The sequence below is a fragment of the Sphaeramia orbicularis genome, chromosome 3 (assembly GCF_902148855.1).
Source record: "Sphaeramia orbicularis chromosome 3, fSphaOr1.1, whole genome shotgun sequence".
Lineage (NCBI taxonomy): Eukaryota > Metazoa > Chordata > Actinopteri > Kurtiformes > Apogonidae > Sphaeramia > Sphaeramia orbicularis.
Window position 1 is genome coordinate 56,974,876 of NC_043959.1, and position 24,481 is coordinate 56,999,356.

The 24,481-nt window shown below is 34.9% G+C and overlaps 1 protein-coding gene across 4 annotated transcripts in view; it reads right to left on the reverse strand.

Annotated features, from left to right (window-relative positions):
• Positions 1–24,481, reverse strand: part of pcdh9 (protocadherin 9) — a 406,959-nt gene that overhangs the window by 136,785 nt on the left and 245,693 nt on the right. The window lies entirely within an intron of this gene.

The window sequence follows — 24,481 nt, forward strand, 5'->3', positions numbered from 1 at the left end:
TTTCTGAATACTGTATTTGTATTCAGTACCACCTCTGAGTTGGTACTTGTGATGTCCTGAATTAAAGGTCTGGTGTGTGTTAGATTTACAGGGATTTAAGGGGATCTGAACGGAATATAATGTTCATCACTCAAACCACACAAAGAGCACAAACCTGCACAGATGCACCTAAACTCACCACAAGAACATAACCTACACTGTAAGCCCAGACTTTGTATTTACTAAAATGCTTTAATTACAATGTAATTACAATGTACTTAAATGATTTAAGTTTTATTCCATTACTAGAAAATGTTAAGTATATTCTACTAATTTGTAGACATAGTCAAAAGTACAAAAACAGTTTAAGTTGAATGGATTTAAATCAATTTTAGTCATGACCACACCTTTTTTTTTTTTTTTTTATCTCTGCATTGCATTGTGGGTAGTGGGCATGTTGTTGAAAATGTGTTCTTTTTCTGTACAGGGGTTCAGCGGGGTTGTGGTGTTAGTGTTAATTTGGACTTAATGTGTGTATGTCAGTGTTTATTGGCCTTTTTGTATTTGTTTTTGTATTTTTGTAGAGCTGCACCATGAGTCAGAGCCAGAGGAAGAACAGTAGATTTCCTGTTCATCAAATTTATGTCTATGTAATATAAATTTTTTCGCTTTGCCAAATTACTAGCGCTTCCTGTACTAGTAAATTATACTAAGCTAACTCCCTGCCTAATTTCCATCCGCGCTACAATGTATTAAGTTTAATAATTATGCAAAGTAATCTATATAGCAGAAGATTTTAATTTAAATCAACCTGGAATTGAGTCCAATGAACTGATGATGTGAAGTTATAGATTATACAAAGCAACTGACATTGGAACAAATTTGAAGTTAAATTAACTTGGCATTTAGTGTGTTGGACTTAAAATAGCAATTCCATTGAAATCAAGCATTTAACTTTAATACACTCAAGTTTTCATTATTCATAACTTAAGTTTTTTAAGGCAACAGGTTTAGAGTTTCATTACTTAGAAATTTCAATGTAATTAGTTTCAACTATTTTTTTTGAGTTAAATTAACTTATTGGGGTTTACAGTGTAGCATTGATCCATGCAAATGTATGCAAATCACCCTGGTATTTTATTATGTATTCTGGAAAACAATGGAGAAAAAAAATTCCTGGATTAAAATTTGGAAAAAAAAACTATATATATATATATATATATATATATATATATATATATATATATATATATATATGTGTGTGCACAGTATCTTGAGATACTTTTAGAAAAGCATCGTCCGTGACATGTATAGTAGTTTTATCTCATGTTAAAACGTTATCTCACGTTTTTTAAAGGGGTCATGTTTTGCTAAACCCACTTTTATTAGTCTTTGGTTCATTTATTTGTGTATTTGAGGACTCTAATAGTTCAAAAAAGTTTCAATTTGAACCCTCCAGCTGCTGCAAAGCTATCTTTATGTTCATTTTGGCAAAAAATCGAGTGGATTTCTACAACCTGTTTTAGTTCCTGCTTAATTTGTTACATCTATAACTAGTTACGTTGCGACATTTGCACATATAAGGTCAAGACTTCCAATGAACATTTCTCCAAGTACGAAGACATGGGACAGAGCAGCACGGTCAACAATCTGGAGGGGGCAGGGCGTGAAGTGGCTCATTTGCATTTAAAGGGCCAGCGCTCAAAATGACCTTTCTGGTGTCATTACTCAGAAATAAGGTTGAAGATGGACCTGTGGAGTTGAATTAATGAAGAATTCAGACCCAAGCAGAGCATTTACAGTTTAGGTAGAGCACAGGGAAATGTTTTAAAATGCATAATTCCATTTTAAAAAGCCAAATATGACCCCTTTAAAACATGTGTATTTGCTGTCATCCATCAGGACCTAAACCCAGACCTGTCTAGCATCCGGAATTCTGGATGCTAGACTGCCACAAACACACAAAGACAGGCTGGTAAATTAACCTCTATGTTGGAGAAAATGATGTTTTTATTAGTGTGTAATCACCTGAAAATGTGAATTCTTCTTTCGTTTCCTTAGAACAAGGCATTTTTATCTACAGAGGAAGCAGGTTGTTTTTCACAGACAGACATGTTTCCCTTTTGTTTGTTTTCATTTTTTTTTTTTTTTTTTACTTTATTGCAGGTGTCATGCAGGGTTACTGTCACTTACACTGTTTCAACGTGGATCAGAGTTAATGGTGACTTTTAAGTTAAATGCCCAGAATAAACAAAACAAACACTAGCTCTAATAAGGGACTTGTCTGTTTTGTTTTGTCTTTTTTTGTAGTTGAGGCTGAATTAAGGACAAACCTGTGCCTCCACCACAAGATTTCACTTAAGACTACACCCTGAACATTCATAGATCCAAATGACTCGAAATATGTGAAACGTCAGTACCGCTGTCCTTTACACACAAGTGTTTAGAATACAGAATCAGGAATTGAAATACTTTTGTGTGTCAAATGACCAATCTTGAACAGTCTACATCTGACCCCTGTATCACTTACCATGCATTAGACATCACTGCAGCAAATAATAGCAGGCATCAAACGACAGACAAAATGTGCTTCCATTCATTAGATGATATTTGCATACTGTGTGACACTACATTACTTTCAAATTAGTTTCAAAATTAAAATATGCAAATTACAAACCACATCATGTTTGACGACACTGCAAACGGTTTCATGTCAGAGGAGTGGATGGCGTCTGTGTCATGTTCCACTGTCACATTTAATACTGCTGTCTTTATTATAAATACTACATTGTAAACCCCCCCAATATATAGAATTAGCCAATATGTGCACGACTCCTCTTTCACAGAGCATGTGGTATGGCATTAGATGGGGATTTTTTGAAACTAAACCAACCATTCATAACAATTCACTGCAAAAAGGGGTGTCTAAAAAGTAGATAAACACACTAAATCTGAGGAAAAAGGTACTTAAAACAAATTAAATGTCTGTCCATGCAGCAAGATAATTTCACTTGACTAAATTTCTTGAATTTAGATTGTTAAATTTAGAAATAAGCATGTCTACAGATGTACGAACACTAAAAATAAGAAATTAACTCTTAAAACAAGATCAATTATTGAACACTTCTTAATCTAAGTTGTCTTTTTTTTTTTTTTTTTTTTAAATCTTAGTAAGAACCAAATAATTTGCAGTGTTAATTGCTGGTTGTTTATATATTCCCCTCAAAAATAAAACATTAACAAGTGATGACAGAAGCAACAAACCCCGCCCCTCGCACATATTGTAGCTTATTTTGGCATCGATCCAGCTGATGTCATCATGTTGATGTGTGTGCTGATGTCAGCATATCAGTTGCCTCTATATATGTGCCAAATTTGAAGTAAATTGAAACAAAATTCATGTTTTTAATAAACATTTGAAATTTTGCCCATTATAAGCAAATGGGGGAAAAAAATAATTTAATAATTCATTAAAAATTTGAACTTTGACCTACTTTTTCCAAAATGTAATCACATCTATTCTGGGTCACTGGCAATCTATAAACCCAATTTGGTATGAATTCAACAAATTGTTTTGCTGCTACAGACATTTGAAATTTCACCCATTATAAGTAAATGGGAAAAAAACAGATTTTAAAAATTCATAAAAAAAATTGAACTTTGACCTACTTTTCCCAAAATGTAATCAAATCTATTCTGGGTCACTGACAATCTATAAACCCAATTCAACTAAAAGTTTTGCTGCTACAGACATTTGAAATTCCGTCCTTTATAAGTAAATGGAAAAAAACAAAACAAAACAAAACAAAAAAAAACATTAAAAAATTGTAAAAAAATTCATTAAAAATTGGAACTTTGACCTACTTTTCCTAAAATGGAATAACATCTATTCTGGGTCATCTGCAATCCATAAACCAAATTTGGTATGAATTGAACAAATTGTTTTGCTGCTAAAGACATTTGAAATTTCACCCATTATAAGTAAATGGGAAAAAAAACAGATTTTAAAAATGCATAAAAAAAAAAAAAAAAGAACTTTGACCTACTGTTCCCAAAATGTAATCAGATTTATTCTGGGTTACTGGCAATCTATAAACCCGATTTGGTAGGAATTCAACTGATAGTTTTGCTGCTTGAGTGTTAACAAACAAAGAAACTAACAAATTGACCCTCCCTTGGTTATATTTTTGACACACACTCACATTTCAAGAGGTCCGACTTATGTCTACGATAAACTCATTTAGCCTCTCAACCCCGGTTCAGCCAGAGTTCTGTCTAAGTTGCCATGGTAATACCATGGCATACTATCACTTAAAGCATCCACGTAACCAGAAGAACATCAGCTAAAATCTCAGCAAAACCAACTTTTGGAAAACAGAACACAAATCCAAACAAGCGCTTAAATGGGGAAGTCTCGAAACAAGCTAACAGTCTGAAATAAACAACCGACCAATGAGACACCGTTAAGCTAACACTAAGCAGATCCAGCTGCACAAGTATTACACTGGTCAACAACAAATGTATTGTTTAAGTTTTTTGAGCTGATTTAGGATCATTTTGGTGTGCTGAATCCAAAAATCACATTCATTTTGCTCAATCAGGTCAACTTTCTGAACTCTGCTACATATTGGCTTTTTAACATTTTTGCTTACATTTATGGGCATTTTCACATCATATGATACAAAATTCTTTCATATTTCTTGCAATAAACGAGTTCTGAAGATTTTACTTTTGCCAATTTATGATTAATGTTTTTTTTAATATTACAGGTGAATGAAATGGCTTCGACTAGAAGATCTTGCAAAAATAAGCCTGACGTATTCTGCTACATCTGTGGTGAATACACCATTGTACCTAACAGGAATCAAGTCACAAGTTTCATAAAGTGTGTTTACCAATTTTATTTTGGTATTAATTATTATATTTTGTGAGAAGATCAAATTTTTCAAAATCAAATTAGCAAAAAAACCTGACCTGATTGAGAAAAACAGATGTCATTTTTGGATTTAGCGGTGCAAAATGATCCTAATTCAGTTGAAAAAACCTAGACAACTTGCAAAAAACATTTTTTTGTAACCCAGTGTTATTTATCTACCACTAAAACTCAGTGAACGAGCCAAAGAAAAACAAAAACAAAGGTCACATTATCAGAATCAGAATCAGCTTTATTGGCCAAGTATATGAACACATACAAGGAATTTGACTTCGGTTTTTCTTTGTTCACGACGTACAATTTCAACATGAGCCCAATCACACTTGAACATAGACCTAGTATATATAGACAAACATTCGACTGGAGACGAGGACAACAATGGGTTAAGATTTACACTGAATTTATATTGTGATGTTGTAAGATCACATTATTATACTGTGATGAGGAATTTCGTCTTATCTTTGCTGTTTTCTGATCATAATTTTGGTCATATATGAATGATGCTTCTGTTCTTAGCTTTGTTACACTGAAATTATCCTGACAGGAAACAAATGACCCAGAGATTAATAGGTTAAATATTGCATGTCTCAGCTCATTAACCAGTGCTTTAAGAAATCTGACCTAATCCCAGCTTTGAGCCTTTTCTAGGGCGATGCATGTGTCATATGAATTACATGTTCTGTAAAATGTGTGTCAGTTTGATCCGCTGCAGTGAGATTCAGACCTCAATATTTATCCCTTCTTCAAAATGCAGTTGTGAACCGACGGCAGAACTTTATAGGTACAACACAGAGGTAAACTAATCACATTTTGTTTTGGTTCTCTCGCTCTGCTTGCAGACACGCAATATCATTAACTGAATTTTTTTGGCTGCTGTGTCTCTTCAATTCATTTGCTCACATCGCAGCACAGTAGGAAATACTCCGGTGTTTTGACTGAGCTCAGATGGAGTTTTTTTTTTTTTTTTTTTTGACAGATGCAGGGTCCCAGAGCAAACAAACAAACAAAGAACTGGAAATAGATGTGTGGGGGGTTGATGGTGTCCTCCCCTCCTCGGGCTCTGTGTGCGGGGCTCCACCCCCCTCCCCCATAGCAATATTAATTTAAATTAAACTGATAGTAACTGATACAAATACATTATTACAAATATTAAATTATTTAACTCATTGTTGTATTGCAACTGCCTCCGCCGCTACCGCCACCACAAAAATACTAGCAAATTAGGCTACTGGTATTATTATTATTATTATGTATTTTTGTATTATTACAACAATTATTATTTTCCCCCTAACTCCCCCCTCTCTCTTTCTCACTTTCACTCACCCCCCCTTCCCCTTTTCCCTATCGCCCCTAACCAAGCTATAGTGTTTAGTTGCTGTTTACATTTATGATCCTTTTCATTGTAATATAATGTTGTCGTTGTTGTTTGTCAATACTCTGTTGTTGTTGTTGTTGTTTTTGGTTTGTTTGTTTATTTGTTTCATTTGCCCTTTATGTGTTGTTGTCGTTTTTCTGTCCACATTGTCTTCTAACTATTACTAATAAAAAAAAAAAAGAACTGGGAATAGATCAGGATTTATATGGTCAATGTAACCCAGGGGTGTCAAACTCATTTTAGTTCAGGGGCCACACAGCTAAATTTGATCTCAGTCCAGTCAAATAATAGGATTATAACCTATGGATAAAAAACGCAAACATTTTCTCTTTGTTTTAGCGCAAAAAAGTACAGAACAATGGACAAAATAGAACAAAATAGGCCTATACTGAATTAGAATAAACTCATTTGACAGTATTTACATTGCATAACCAAAATGTGTGTAAAAAAAATAGAAACAAAGTCCATTCCTGGTGGTGTTACCACAGCTAACAGTTAACCGTCTACTTACATGATGATAATTACATACCAACAATGGTAAAAACAAAAAAACTGCAATACACAAGTGGTAAAGAACAGCAATAATTACATACCAACAAAGGTAAGAAAAAAACCCCAAAAAACTACAATAGCACTAATGGTAAAGGGCAGCACATACCAGCGATGGTAAGAACAACAGCAGATGGTAATGGATGACACAGACCAACTAGATGAGGAACAACAAGCACACATTAACATTTAAGACAGAATATTAATGTAACATCAGTATTAAGACCCTCCATCTTTATACTGGGACCAGACCATATTTTTGTATAGCAGTTTAAATCAGTAGATATTTTGGCATTGCTTGTGTTGGGTGTCCAGACTTTTTCCATGCCCTTTAGCCCTATTGGCCCACCAGCGGGCCTAAAAAATTACATTAATATTTATCTACTATAAAATTATAATAAATCAGGACAATGAATGTTTTTTTCAACTTTTGCCAAAAGTTTAGACCCTAATTAATAAAAGTTAATAAAAGCACATCAAAAGTGTATTTTAGTGCAAACTTTAATGCTCAAACATGATTTTTAATCTTTGTGGGGTGAAATATACGCTATTAAAAAATCTTCGACAGAAACAATTAATTTATGCATATCATCGTCAATCCAGCCGAAAAAAAACAGGCGAGGATAAAAAATTCTAATTTCTCTTTTAGTTTGTTACAGTTTACTCAGGCAGAGTAATAGATACAATATTTTAGACAATGGGAATAGATTCTGTAAGGTCTGTAAATGTCCATAGACACCAAGAACATCCATATGAACCTTATTATTGTGAAGTAATTCTTCATTTACTTTGGGTATGTCTTTTCCCCTGAAAATATGGTCAGGGTTTAAAAAGTAAAATTAGGACTTGTCATTATTTATTGGTTGTTATGATATTATTTTTGGTCCAATCCACTTGAGATCATATTTTCCTAAAATGAAATGATTTTGAAATCCTTGACTGTTAATAGCTTCAGTGTAATTTTTGCATTTCACAAATTCATCCCATGAGCCAGAATAGACCCTTTGGTGGGCCGGTTTTGGCCCCCGGGCCGCATGTTTGACACCCCTGATGTAACTTATCCATGTGAAGTGTTTACCAGATGCTAAATAAGCCAGCGCTCTTCTGTAAAATGACTCACATGCTGGTTTCGGCCACTCATTGACCACTACACCTTAGCCTTTGTTGAAAATGACAGATGTGGACACCTTGGCGCACGTATTCGTACGGTGGTAACGATAATGACCAACTTGACCTTCACTAAGTCCAAATGATTCCACTACAAGTGCTCTGTTTTTTTGGAGTTTTGTTATTAATGTTTAATTTTCAATGTTCTGTTTCATTAATGTTTTTTTATAATGAAAATGCTGTGAAGTCCTTGGAGCTCTGCATGTTTGTGTAGCCCCCAGCTGTGATTAAGGGCTCTTGGCTTAAACCCCTTACTTCATATGGGTGTGTGGGCGTACAACAGTGATTTAGTGACAGAGGAAGTTGTTCAGTGGATAAACCGTTTTATAGTCTCTTTGCATCCTGCATTTTCAGTTTTATTTTTTACCAAATCAGTTGTAAAATATGACCGTAACTAAAAGTGACCTTATAGTGATTGTGTTTGTTGAAAATATAAGACTATATGATAACAGCTGTTGCTTGTCTTGCTGTTGATGTTAAATAAAGGTCATGTCCTAATATCTATAGTGACACTCTGCAGACAGGCTTCCCTGTGGAGTATCTCCTTTCAGCAGCCTGGAGGACAAAAACAGGTTGTCAAGGAGATTCAGCTCACCTGGTCTGACTACTCGCTGCTACTTATAGGTCAGACTCAAATTTGTTCTGTTTCAGCAAGGATGCTAGTTGGCCACTTTTTTTTTTTTCTTCTGGACACAAATTGATCTGATCTGATTGAATTTTGACCTCTGAAGTCATAAGGCTCTCCCATGCTCAACCAATTTGACAGGGGGGTTGGGATTGATCATTGCCTCGACCAGTTCTGACCACACCATTAAACCAGCCATCAGGTCCTCCGGTCTGAACATCCATGTATGCTATTTGTTCCTGCCCTGCGATGTGACCTGTACAAGTATTTGATGAATTAGTGCTCCTACCAGCAGGAAAAGAAGAACCTTTACCACGCATAACAAGCAAACGTACACAATCACTGTTACATATTGTGACGGTTAGGATGTAGCAAAGGTTAGGTACAGAAAATGCTGTTTAAGATTGAGAAAAGATTGATTAGGGTAAAAAAAAAAAAAAGCAGGGGTTCAAGGTCAAGATTACACTTGAGGTAACAAAATCACAAGCAGCGAGTATTATTTACTTACATTTACTTTAACCCATAGTGACCCAGTGGTACTTTCCTGGCTGTTCCCAAATGAACTTTTGTCTTTATTTAACCTTTCCAAAGTGATTTATTATAATATTACCCTCTGTATTTAGCATTTTCCGCTGTAAATCATGTATTTTCCTATAGTTAATTTCCAATATTTAATTTAGATGTTCATGAAAACTCACAGTAAATTCAAAAGTTATTACATCAAAACAAGAAAAAGTCACATTTTTAGCAAATACATCAATAACTGAACATTAACCAGCCCATAGTGACCCAGTGGTACTTTCCTGGCTGTTCCCAAATGAACTTTTGTCTCTATTTAACCTTTCCAAAGTGATTTATTATAATATTACCCTCTGTATTTGGCATTTTCCGCTGTAAATCATGTATTTCCTATATAAATATACAGTTAATTTCCAATATTTAATTTAGATGTTCATGAAAACTCACAGTAAATTCAAAAGTTATTACATCAAAACAAGAAAAAGTGACATTTTTAGCAAATACATCAATAACTGAACATTAACCAAGTGTTTCCATCCACTGCCATGGGTTTTACTGGTGAGTCGATGTTGTAGAAGATGACGGTGTTTCCACGTTCACTACGGTGCCTCTGAACGTCCAAATGGGTTATCTAATGAACATGAAAAGATGATAAACTGCATTTTACACCAATTATTTACATGTATTGAATGGATTAGTGGATCAACAGTTATTAAACATTTTAGATCGGTGGATGCTTTTGGTCGCCGGTGGAGGTTTGGGTCTCTATGGGTTAAAAAATCTAATGATTTTCTGTACTTTCGCTATTGTCAGGGAACTGTAGAGGTAACACTGGAAGAACACAAGAGATCAAACCACTCTACAAAATAGTATTCTCCATGTTTCCAAAACCCTGTTTACCTTATTCAACCGAGCAGCAGAGAGCCATTGTTAACCAAACATAGATTAATACACATCGCAGGGGTTTTCTAATGCACCGAGTGATGTGTTTCTTCCTTCTGAAATGGAAAGCAACAATAGTTTTTAACAAAACAGCCCTCAAGCCTAATAATGGCCACTTTGGATAATCTCTGGAAATTGCAGAGGCGTAACAACGTGACCTCAAGAGTTCACGCACATGCACCGTGGCCTCTGCCATACGGTACTCCTCCCCAGGCTGTAAAAAAGTGCATTCAAAGCCCTGATTATATGAGTCCCACATGAAAACTCAATCTGTTCATTATGTGGTAACACTGAAGGAAAAAAAATATAATGAATATAATGTGAAAGGTGATTAAATAAGTATATTAGAGAAGTTCCCTGGTGTGTACAAGCAGAAAACGGATTTGTGCTAAAGAGGATTTTTTTTTTTTTTGGTTGTTGTTGTTGTTTTGTTTGTGTGTAGACAACAAGTAACATGAACATGGTGAGTATTTCTATCATTTAACCCATAAAGACCCAAACCTCCACCGGCAACCAAAACCATCCATCAATCTAAAATGTTTAATATCTGTTGATCCACTAATCTTTTCTATCCATGTAATTAATTGGTGTAAAATACAGTTTGTCATCTGTTCATGGTCAGCAGATATGACCCATTTGGACGTTCAGAGGCTCTGTAGTTACCGTGGAAACACCGTAATTTTCTACAACATCGATTCATTGGTAAAACCCATGGAGTTGGATCAACGACAGTGGATGGACACATTAATTTGTTAATTTATTTGCACAAAATAATTTGTTAATTTATTTGCACAAAATAAAACAGCAATAGAAAAAACAACAACATTCAAACAAATAACAAAATTGTCCAGGAGAGGTTAGAAGCCGAAAAGAAGGCTTATATGAATACCTCCCCCGAAATGAACAATACACAAAAAAAATAATTTTTTTGGTTTTTATGTTCAGTTGTTGATATCCTTGCTGAAAAAGTCTGTTGGTTTTTTTTTTTTTTTTTCGTTTCCTCTGTTTTTGATATAATAACCCTCAACGTTACTCTGAGCTTTAATGAACATCTACAGGATCAGTAAATTAAATACAGGAAAATACATGATTTACACTGAAAAAACACAAAATGAAAAATTACAATCAATGGTTATAAATCACTTAAGAAAGCTTAAATATGGAGAAAAAATTATTTGGGAACTGCCACAAAAGTAACACTGGGTCTTTATGGGTTAATATGGTTGCTGTAACAGTTTATTCACTCATGAGAAGCCTTAAAAATGAATAATCTGAAACAGTCCCTTTGAGTTTTGTGACTGTGTGAGAACAAACACACTGTAAACAAATAGAATTATGCATTCTGGGCATACATTCAGTGCACTTTTATGATCTGGTGTCGGGCTCCATGCCATTGTTGTGTTAACCCCTTTATTGTTGTTTTTCTTGACATACTTCAGATTTGAAAATACATACAAATACTACAAAGAAACAGACAAGATATTAGATCTACTATATACTTTTATATTTTTATATTTTTGAAAAATCTTACCCTTTCACATAGTATATCTCAAATTTTCACATATTTCTGTTGCACACTATTTTATATTTTTTAAATATATGGATGTATTTTATAGTGTTATTTAGATGTAAGTGCACTGTCACTAGAGACCACCTGCAATTTCATGGCACAATCGATTTAATGACAATAACACCTTTTCTATTCTATTCTATTCTATTCTGTTCTGTTCTGTTCTGTTCTGTTCTGTTCTATTGTATTCTATTCCATTTTGTTCTATTCTATTCTATTCTGTTCTATTCTATTCTATTCTATTCTATTCTATTCTATTGTGTTCTATTCTATTCTATTCTATTCTATTCTATTCTGTTCTGTTCTGTTCTGCTGTTCTGTTCTATTCTATTCTATTCTGTTCTGTTCTGTTCTATTGTATTCTATTCCATTTTGTTCTATTCTATTCTATTCTATTCTATTCTGTTCTATTCTATTCTATTCTATTCTGTTCTGTTCTGCTGTTCTGTTCTATTCTATTCTATTCTATTCTATTCTGTTCTGTTCTGTTCTGTTGCATTCTATTCTATTCTATTTTATTTTGTTCTATTTTATTCTATTCTATTTTATTCTATTCTATTCTATTCTATTCTATTCTATTCTATTCTATTCTATTCTATTCTATTTTGTTTTGTTCTATTTTATTCTATTCTATTCTATTTTGTTCTATTCTATTCTGTTCTGTTCTGTTCTATTCTATTAAAAAAAACGTAAACGAAAACCCCAAACACAGCTGAAAATGAGGACTACTGTATTTGGTCCATGATTCCATGGCACATATGAGTTGGTAACATACCAGCATACAACGCTGTCACATCATCTTTTTGGATTTGTTCCCTCCCTCCCAGCAGGTTAACTGTCCCCAGACAATGAGCCTCAGCTCTGCTTCAGGGTCTACAGAGTAGGGACACCAGACAGACAGACAGGCCTTGTATTCAGGCAGAGCCGATAGGCCTGGCAAGTGTGTCCTGTTTGGCATTTAAAACACCTCCGCTCACTCCTATGTCGTGGGAGAAGTGACGGACCTGACAGGCTTAGTCCCTCGGGAGCCACTGGGCCTCTTTCCAATCTCCCTGGGTCAGTGCGGGGGTGAGACGCCAGTGAGGAGCTCCTGGCTAGAAACACTAATTATCATGGCTGCCTTGCATTTAGTAGTACTGCGCTGGGCACGAGGTAGCGTGCACCTCCTGGTCACGCTGTCAGATACCTCACAGGACTGGCTCTAATTGTGAAGATTGTAAAGCTATGGGTGTTTAGGTTCAGGCTGCCAACGGCAAGTCTCTGCATCACTGACTTATGTAAATAAATGAGTAAACAAACAAGTGCTTAATGCCCCTCCCCTATTTTGTTGGTGTTGTTGTTATTGTTTGTGCGACTTGTCAGTAATGGCCTTGTTTTAATTTGTGTGAATTTTTTTGATTGGTGATTCAGGGAGCAGTCATGTCACAGATCCTGCACACACTAACATAGGATTGCACTGCTCTCGCCAACACACACAGTAATGCCTCTGCCCAAACTCATGATAATTTAATAAATGCCTGAAGGCAGAGTTTGAGGCAGTGGACAAATATAAATATTAATTAACACACCAGGGACTCAAGTAATGTGTGAAAACTTCTCTGCCTATTGGCTGCTGCCATATTAAAGGAAACTCTGGTCAGATTTTTAATGTGGTTCAGAATATGCATTAGAACTTCAAACATTAACTTCTAAAGTTAACATCTTCTCACTGATATTGAGGCTTTAAGTTGGAAAATAATTTTACTTGCAGCTAGTACAACTAATTTTTTCTTTATATATCCTGTATTTTCCACATGCTCCATACACTGAATCATCGACAACTTTATAAAAAAGAAAAAAAAAAGAAGTATGCACCACATTAATTTGGATATATCTGAACAGCGATACTTGTCGAAGCCCACATGTTGTAATTAAAGCATCTGATCAATGCGAAACACGTCACACTGTCACTGTGTGAACACATTGTGTGAGCTAATCCCCAGATCGGCTATCATTCCCTCTGCCACACAACACATGATTCCCTTCAGTGAAGATTCCCATTCTTGGGATACTGAGCATCAATAATGTGCCCCCGTGACAGGTTTGAGGACCCTTTGGCGCTCTGTACTCCCACACTGTCTGACTTCATAGTAAAACTGAAATAGTGGGCAGTGTGTGACAGGTAGCGGTAGAAGAGGTGGGCCGAGACTTGACATTGCCCATTTTCTTTCTACCTCAACTGTAGACGCTGCCACCTCAACAAACGTCACCCCCTCAGTCGTACTAGATGTACTAATACTGCATGGTATTTCGTGTGTAGTATTAACCTAAAACTGTGTAGGTTCAGTGCTGAGCAGATCAGGACGGATAAACACAAATAGGGAAATAACCTTCAGGAGTAGTCTGGGCACGGTGATCTGTTCCTTATGAATGCTTCTGACTGTATAACGTACATTATGTGACTGTCTGTGGAAATCACACACACATACACACACACATATGTCCACAGGGTTTTGCATTGGTTAGATTTTATATATAAACCTCTCCCTGGGCTACTTCCTTCTTATCTGTGGACAGACATGTGTAAAACCCAAAATCAATATAGTCTGTACTCTCCAAATATTCTCCAAATGTTGGTCCCCAGAGTCAGAACAGAATAAGTAAGAAAAGGGAAAAATAAAATACACTAACCCTTCTTTCTGGAATAATTTCCAGTTGGAGCAGATGTTGTCAGAGCTGCTTAATACGAGAGGAATTTAACAGAATGTTTAAAAGTGAAACTGATAATTGTATTGACTCATTAGTAATGTGTGAACGTTGAAATTACTTGTTTGTCTCTTTTTTTTTTTGCTTTAATAATATTAACACAGTTTCCTTGATTAATCTCTTAGAGGAGGTTTTTAATCTCAAAGAGTCTTTTTTTTATCACTAAATAAACTGAATAATAAATAACAAAACAGTGATTGAAACGTCACCTTTTGGAATCCAGCGGTCGCTTTTACTCATGTAGATACAGAACACACTTATACACACACTTCATACTTATACTGTATGCAGTAACAACAAACCGTAAGCCGCAGCTTAACCCCTCTGGAGGATCACGTTTAGATTCCATATTATAACACCATGTAGTCTTGTCAGTGGAAAGGCTAAGACGAACATTACAGGAAATTCCCAGGTGATTGAGCCAGCGCTGAACAGGTGTAGTAGCGTATATGTTCAGCTTAGCTCTTCCATGTGAGAATTAGAAAGTCAGACACACACAAGAAGCTCTCTGATCTCTGGTAAGGAGAAGGCTGAAGTGCCAGGTAGAGAGAAGACAGATGGGTATGAGTTTTTCTGCCAGCTGTCTATACTGCCTTGCTCTGTACCTTCACAGTTTGGCACAGGAGCTAAGGGCTCATGTTTTTTAAGTAACGTCTCTTTCAATGAAAGTTATGGCTACAGGTTGGCTCTGGACACTCTGGGTGTAAATCGTCTGGTCAGCACTTCAACATGGGTAAATCCACCGTAAAGTAGAATAGTTTGTGTGTGGGTGTGTGTGTGTGTGTTTACAACTAGATCTCAATAAAACCAAAATATTATTCTGTTTAGATATATTTATTAAATTTCAAATCAAGGTCAAGGTCAAGGTTACTTTATTTTTACCCGTGGGTAGATTTATTTTGCAGTCTAGGTGATTGCCTTGGCATTACAACAACACTTACATTGAATATGCCAGACAGGCACTTGATCACGCTTACAGACAAGACAAAAAGACAGGACAAAACAAAAAACAAAGCAAAACAAAAAGTGCTCAGTGTTCCACCATTCATCGGTATAGCAGCATGGATAAGCAAATAAAATAGATGAGATCAAATAAATAAAAACAAGATGCAATAAAACACAATAAAACCAGAAAAGATAAAACAGATAAAACAATAAAAACAATCCGGGATAAAAACCTGAGTAAGAACATACAAATAAATTAAAAATTTACAAAAAAAAATTGGAAGTCACATAATAAATAGAGCAAAAAAAAAAAAAAAAAAAAAAAAAAAAATTATATATATATATATATATATACATATATATATATATATATATATATATATATATATATATATATATATATATATATATAATACAGAATACACACAGGTATTCAAACATTAAAAAAAAAATCAAACAAAACCCTCTAAACCCTCCCAAACCCCTTGCTGTCACCAATCTATATGCATATATAATATGGCACTGTAAATATAAATAAAGTCACATATCAAGGTGTTACATACAAATACAGGGTGGGGAAGCAAAATTTACAATATTTTGAGGCAGGGATTGAAAGACAGTGTATGACCAATTAGTTTATTGAAAGTCAATGGAATTTATTTGCCACAAGAAAATGTACATAATAGAAAATGTTTTTATTCTATGTGTCCTCCTTCTTTCTCAATAACTGCCTTCACACGCTTCCTGAAACTTGCGCAAGTGTTCCTCAAATATTCGGGTGACAACTTCTCCCATTCTTCTTTAATAGTATCTTCCAGACTTTCTCGTAATAGTTTTGCTCATAGTCATTCTCTTCTTTCCATTATAAACAGTCTTTATGGACACTCCAACTATTTTTGAAATCTCCTTTGGTGTGACGAGTGCATTCAGCAAATCACACACTCTTTGACGTTTGCTTTCCTGATTACTCATATGGGCAAAAGTTTCTGAAAAGGTATGGATAATAATGTTCGGTATGATTATGACATCAATATATGTTTGGTTTCAAAACAATTGACGTAGTGCCTGCTGAGAAAAAACAACTAAATGTTCATTGTACATTTTGCTTCCCCACCCTGTACATCTTGACTTGTTAAGGGCCTTGTACATGCGTCATAGGATTGTCAAAGAAGATTAAAAAAGATTTCCACACTTTATGAAACTTCTGTTCAGATCCATGTAATGTGTATCGCACAGGTGTCAAACATGCGGCCCGGGGGCCAAATCCGGCCCGCCAAAGGGTCCAATCCGGCTCGCAGGATGAATTTGTGAAAAACTGCAAAAGTTACATTGAAGATATTAACAATCAATGGTGTCAAAATCATTTTAATTCAGGTTCCACGTACAGACACATACAGTCCAATTAGATTTCAAGTGGGTCAGAGCAGTAAAATATTATCATAATAACCTATAAATAATGAAAACCCCAAATTTTCTCTATTTTTTGGTGTAAAAAAAGTAAAATTACATGAAAATGTTTACATTACCAAACTACACTTTTACAAAAAATGTGAATAACCTGAACAAAGATGAAGAAACGGAAATGTCTTAAGAAAAGTAAATGCAATTTTATCAATATTCTGCCCATTACTAAATGTTTTGTGCGATTGTAATGCACATGTGTAAATGATAAACTGATAAACTAAGGTATAATATTGTTAAAATTGCACTTGTTTTTCTTAAGACAATTCAAGTGATTCATGTTATTCAGATTTTTAAGGAAACTTTGTAGATGTAAACCTGATCGTGATAGAATTTTACTTATTTTACTGTTATTATTTTACTGGTCCGGCCCACTTGAGATCAAATCGGGCTAAATATGGCCCCCGAACAAAAATGAGTTTGACACCCCTGGTGTATCGGATTTTTTCAAGTTTAAGGTTGGAGATCACCTCTCTGACCCAGTGTCCAACAGAGGGTGAGGCAGGTTCTTTCCACCTTGTAAGAATAAGGCGGCGTGCCAAAAGAGTAATGAAGGCGACCACCTTGAGTCCGGGTAACTGTGGCCTTCCAGGAACGATACCGAACAGTGCGGTTAAAGGGTTAAGGGGGATCGTAACTCCTAGTATATTAGTATGCGCTTCAAAAATACTCCTCCAATAGTGTTGAAGACTGGAACAGGACCAGAACATGTGTAACAGTGCTGCTTCATTTGTTTTGCATCTATCACAGGTAGAATCAATTTGGGGAAACATTTTAGTCAGTTTGGACTTTGGCATGTGTGCCCGATGAACAATCTTAAACTGAATTAAAGAATGACGTGCGCACATAGAGGACGAATGAATCTGCTTCAAAACCGCAGTCCATACATCTTCACTTACCAACCAAAATATCGTGAGAGGGAACACATTTTAAGAAGTGAAGGCCAGTTTTACAACATTAGCAAGAGTTCGCGGAGAGTAAAGGATAAAATCATGAAGATCGATCAGTTTGGGTACAAATCTAAAAGAATTCACAAATCAATTTTACAAACTCCATGTAAAGACAAAGCAAGGCATAAATATTATAGTTTTTGAAAGGTTGAACGTATTCCCAATAAAAAATGTTCAGCGTTCTATGCAAATGTGTGACAAACACATTTCAAACTGCACTTTTTTTTACTGCCTTGTTTGTCAAAGCAGCTGCCGTGAGTGCATTGAACAGGTGGCACAGCTTATTTAGAGATGCTGTTAGAATAAGGAATAATAAATTAACTATCTCAAGTCTTTCCTCAATTCACAAACTGAAGAAATGGTGTTAAATTATCATTTAAAACTGAGCAGGGCTGATCTATTGTAACCTAAACAGATGGTACCTATTATAGTAAGCACCAAGTGGTAAAACTCTACTACATATTTTCTCACTTTATCCATGTTCATTTCATTCAAACAGATTTTCTTAGAATATACAGTATGTATTTTAATCATGCTTTCAATATGATCCTTACATCTGTGCTAGTGTTTCTTGGAATTTCCAAGTGAAATGCTGAGTTTTGGGGAGTTAAAAGTTTGAGTTCAGCCCCTTAAGGATTGTGCTCTATAAATCGTGGTGTAACTCTATTAAACACTTTATCTGGGTAATACTGTCTACCATGCAAAATTGCAGCTTGTAATGGAGGGTAGATTAAATGGAATCACTCTCACCTAGTGGCAAATTCCACACCAGTAAGCAACAAATGGCTTGCCAAGCTCTGGGTGACATTTCTAGGGATTAGCTGGAGATGTCAGGGAGGGTTGAGGCAGGACCCAGTAGGAGGGACAGAGGCTGAGTGTCATAACATTCACTCACACCAAATAATATTTATTATTTTTACAGGAGACACACAGTAAGTGCCGAACAGTAAGTAAAAGAAAAACTTGTCTTCTGGGGAGCTCTGGTTTTCTTCCTGTTCTACTGCTTCCCTCAATGCATCCTCAGAATCGCATCCCATAATCTGCAATAATCCTTCAAATGTGAATTATGTGCATTAAGTATAACACTGCAATCATCTTCTGTCCTGCAATAACAATGCAATATTTATTCAATATTTATCAAAAATAAATGCACTATTTTTATATAGACCTGCTTGTAGGTATACATACTGTTTTACATAGATATACATACTGTTTTTATAGGAAATACATACTGTTAAGACTGTAAACAGATATACATACTGTTTTTATAGGAAATACATACTGTTAATATATATAAATACTGTTTTTATAGGAAATACATATACATACTGTTAATAAAGTAAATAGATATACATACTGTTTTTATAGGAAATACATATACATACTGTTAATACTGTTAATAGATATACATACTGTTTTAATAGGAAATATATATATACATACTGTTAATACTGTAAATAGATATGCATACTGTTTTTATAGGAAATACATATACATACTATTAAGACTGTAAACAGATATGCATACTGTTTTTATAGGAAATACATATACATACTGTTAAGACTGTAAATAGATATGCATACTGTTTTTATAGGAAATACATATACATACTATTAAGACTGTAAATAGATATGCATACTGTTTTTATAGGAAATACATATACATACTATTAAGACTGTAAACAGATATGCATACTGTTTTTTTTTTTATAGGAAATACATATACATACTGCTAATACTGTAAATAGATATGCATACTGTTTTTATAGGAAATACATATACATACTGTTAAGACTGTAAATAGATATGCATACTGTTTTTATAGGAAATACATATACATACTATTAAGACTGTAAACAGATATGCATACTGGTTTTTTTTTATAGGAAATACATATACATACTGCTAATACTGTAAATAGATATGCATACTGTTTTTATAGGAAATACATATACATACTGCTAATACTGTTAATAGATATACATACTGTTTTTATAGGAAATACATATACATACTGTTAAGACTGTAAATAGATATGCATAATGTTTTTTATAGGAAATACGTACTGTTAATAGATATACATACTGTTTTTATAGGAAGTATGTATACATACTGTTAATACTGTAAATAGATATACATCCTATTTTTTATAGGAAATACATACTGTTAATACTATACACATGCATAAATACTGTTTTGTTTTTTTTTGTTTTTTTTTTTTTAGATATACACACTGTTATTCTGTTATTCATGGGTAACACATACTGTTAATATTGCTCATAGATATACTGTCACACACTGTTAATACTGTAAATTGTGTCCTTTTCATATTTTATCCAGTTTCAGTTTTTATTCTACTAGCCGTATTTGTATGTTACTTAGTTAAATTGTAAATTTAGATTATATTTTCTTATTTTTTTTTTTGTTTTTGTGCTTCTGTATTCATTCTATTCTTATTTCTGGAGCACTGGTGTTTGTTAATATTGCTGCACTGACTGGAATGGGACTTCTAATTCTATTCTATTCTATTCTATTCTATTCTATTCTATTCTATTCTATTCTAAAGTATACTTTTTCTAGTTTAAAAGGTTGTTACTGTGTGCATGTGAATCTATAAATAAATATAAACCTGAAACAAACAGTAACCAGAAAAAAAATAATGTAGACATAGGGCCTGTTTGTGTGTTTGACATGTTTTTTTTTTTCACCATTTTGAAAGTTCATGAAATGACTTTGCATTTGTTTGGTTTATCTTTCTGCTCTAATTTGTCCTCCTGTCATCAAGATGCAAGTCGCAGTTGATTGGAATCAAATTCATCTACTGTATCTCATTTGAACATCTTACCATCAGTTCATCTATGTGTGTGTGTGTATGTGTGTGTGTGTATGTGAGCGAGAAAGAGGGAGGAAAGAGAGAGAGGAAGAAAAATAAAAATGATGATACCCCACAAGTCAGGATAGAGCACAAAATCAAGTAGGAAAAAAACCCTCAGCAGCCTCTGATGGAGACATGGTCTGAGTGGTGATGCATGGAGAGCACTGAGAGGTTATACCAAGCAGAGGGAGGGGGCAGATAAGTGAGAAAAAGGTGACAGGAGAAAATGAAAGGAAGCAATGGATGAACGGAAAACAGGACCGGTACGCAGGATGTGGCAGCTCATCTCCAGTCCCAGTGTGAAGCGCTGGCGTAACCACCATGACATCAACTGGGTCAGACTGATGTTAATCAACTATCTGTCAGGAAGTGAGTGATAGGGAACATCGACTGCTCTCATACACACCTCTAATGCGAACGACTTCTGATTTTCTTTCTCTACCATCTTTGATCCAGGCTGATGCTTATATGCTCTGTGATGTTAGCCCTACAGACTTGTTCATGACCTAATTCCAAGGTGTCAAACATACGGCCCATGGGCCAAAACCGGCCCACAAAGGGTCTAATCTGACCCGCGGGATGAACTCGTGAAATGCAACGATGACACTTAAAGGGGTCATATTTTGCTAAACCCACTTTTATTAGTCTTTGTGTATTTGTGGACCCTAACAGTTCATAAAGGTTGAATTTGAACCGATACTGATAGGAGTATCGGGCATCGGCTCCGATACTCAGTGTGTGTGCTCGTATTTGTACTCGTAAAAGACATCCGATACAACTGCACCAATACCACTTACGGCCGTGTGACATTCACAGTTCAGTGCAGCAGGTACGCGGCGGTGGAATAATGTGTGGGGAATATGAAGAGTGTGGAGATTTTTCAAAATAAATGACGGTGATAAAAGTAACGCTGACTGCAAGTAACGTTACAGACACAGACCGATACGGACGAAGCATTCTGTCCGTCCTCTGCGTACATTCCATCCGTTTTCCAGGTGATGGCGGATGCGTACCCAGACGGAGAATACCAGTGGGTGTACGGAGCGGTGCGGACTGCCGCCAGCAGAAGTGAAAACGAAATTTATCGCTCATTTCTCTTTTCTCTACCTGCTGAAGCTAAGCTTTTAAACTTTACCTGTGAAAACGCTGCAACATTAGTATCACATTAGTGTTACCTCTGTCGTCTCCATGTTTGTTATTACTGACTTTCTTCTTCTTCTTCTCAAAAAACTTTACTGTTCTTCGTGGTATTTGTCCAGTATGGTTAATTCAGAGCGGCGCCCCCTGGTGGATTAATTGACAAACGCTCATTCCAACACATTAAATGTCAGTAGCAGCACTTTGTTCCAGTCAGACTAATGACAACGACAATAAAGCACATTTACAAAAGGAACTAAGAACTGGAATGGGATTATTAAGTACTCGTATTGGTACTCAGTATCGGCAAGTACTCAAATGTAAGTACTTGTACTCGTACTGGAAAAAAGTGGTATTAGTGCATCCCTACCCTCCAGGTGCTGCAAAGCTATCTTTATATTCATTTTGGCAAAAATTCAGTGGATTTCTACAACCTGTTTAAATTCCTTCTTAATTTGTTACGTCTATAACTAGTTAATTTTAGGACATTTGCCTTGTCCTTTTTTTTCATCCACTGTTTTTTCGTGATTCTGCACACCTTTTAGCAACTGGATGTGCGTGTCATCACCTCTTTCCAAAATCAGATTAAAAGGGGTCATATTTTGCTAAACCTACACTCAAAAAAATAATTAAGCCGAAAATGTTGACTTTATGTATTTTAATTACATGTAAATTTTCCATGTAATTTTATTACATACATTTAATGTAAAGAGTTGCATTTAATACAATGTTTTTTCTATCATATTGAGTCAATATGAATAAATTAAATACCTTCAGTCAGATTTGCTTTAGTTAATGCAAACTTTTACGTAAACTGTGTTTGACTGTGACACTCAGCCTTTTTATGTGATCTAGTAAATAAAGTTTACTTTAGTTGTTTAGATTCACTTTATACTAAGCATATTCACATTATGTTTGACTTTTTCAGATAAATAAACTTTAAATTTCATATATTTCAGTTACATTTTACTTTAAAATATTACTTCATGTTTATTAGAGCCAAGAATCATTTTTTTGAGTGCACTTTTATTAGTCTTTGGTTCATTTATTTGTGTATTTGGACCCTAATAGTTCATAAAGTTTGAATTTGAACCCTCCAGGTGCTGCAAAGCTATCTTCATATTCATTTTGGCAAAAATCGAGTGGATTTCTACAACCTGTTTTAATTCCTGCTTAATTTGTTACGTCTTTAACTAGTTACATCATGACATTTGCACATATAAGGACAAGACTTCTGATGAACATTTCTTCGAGTACGACATAATTGTTTGTCAGCAGCAGTGGTTGTAGTCCATACTGAAAAAATATGTCCAAACTTCGAGCCAATTACCTAAAAGGTTCAGTTGTTGTTTGTATTAACAAACACAAGTGGCTGAACCAGACAGAGCACACGGTCAACAACCTGGAGGGGGTGGGGCATGAAGTGGCTCATTTGCATTTAAAGGGCCAGCGCTCCAAACCACCTTTCTGGTGTCATTACTCAGAAATATTATTGAAGATGGACCTGTGGAGTTGAATTAATGAAGAATTCAGACCCAAGCAGAGCATTTACAGTTTATGTAGACCACAGGGAAATGTTTTAAAATGCATAATTCAATTTAAAAAAAGCTAAATATCACTCCTTTAAGATATTAACAATCAATTCAGTCAAACTCATTTTAGTTTACTTTCCACATACAGACCAAATCAATATAAGATGAGTCAGACCAGTAAAATAATATCATAACCTACAAAAAATGATAACTCCAATTTTTTGTCTTTGTTTTAGTGTACAAAGTAAAAGTACATGAAATTATTCATATTTACAATCTGTCCCTTCACAAAAATATGTGAATAAATATGAGTGAATATGAACAACCTGAAAAGTCTTAAGAGAAGTAAGTGCAATTTGACCATTATTCTGCCTTTTACTAAATGTTTTGTGTTTTTGTAGATTTGCATTGATCTGTACGTTGTAGCACACATGTGTAAATGATAAACTGAGGCATAATATTGTTAAAATTGCACTTATTATTACTAAAAATTTCAGGTTGTTCATATTATTCACATTTTTAAGGAAACTTGTGTAAACATAATTACATTTCATAATGCTATTTTTTTTTCCAGTGTTATTATTTTACTGGTCCGGTCCACTTGAAATCATATTGGGCCCCTGAACTAAAAGGAGTTTGACCCCCCTGCCCTAATTGAAGTCTAACCTGGACTTGCATTGTGTTCATACATTTCCAGCAACACAGCTCTGACTCATCTGTTTTATAGTACTTCCAAAGATTTATTTTTTTTAATTATTATTTTCTTTGAATGCATTCATCCCAGCAGCTCAAAGAAAATGTAATTATCCCACAGATATGTTTAATCTCAACATAATACACTGACCTGACATTTTTCCTTTCTACACAGGACATGATCAGGATGTTGCATCTGAAAAATCTTGCCACTAGAGAATGTAGTTCACATCTGGATCCCTGAAAGTTCCCATGTTTAGCCCATAAAAGCACTTTGACTAAAGTTAAATATTAATAAATATATTTTTAGCAAATCTTTGCAGACTATTTATGCATTAAACTGACCCCCTGGTATCTTTTCTTAACCTGAGCAAAAAGCTTTCAGTGCGCAAACCTATAAAAGAAGGTTAATTCATATGAACATAAGGAAACAGTCTTCTTCTATAGTTTGCGACCAATAGTGAATCTATAAATGAAGAAAATTG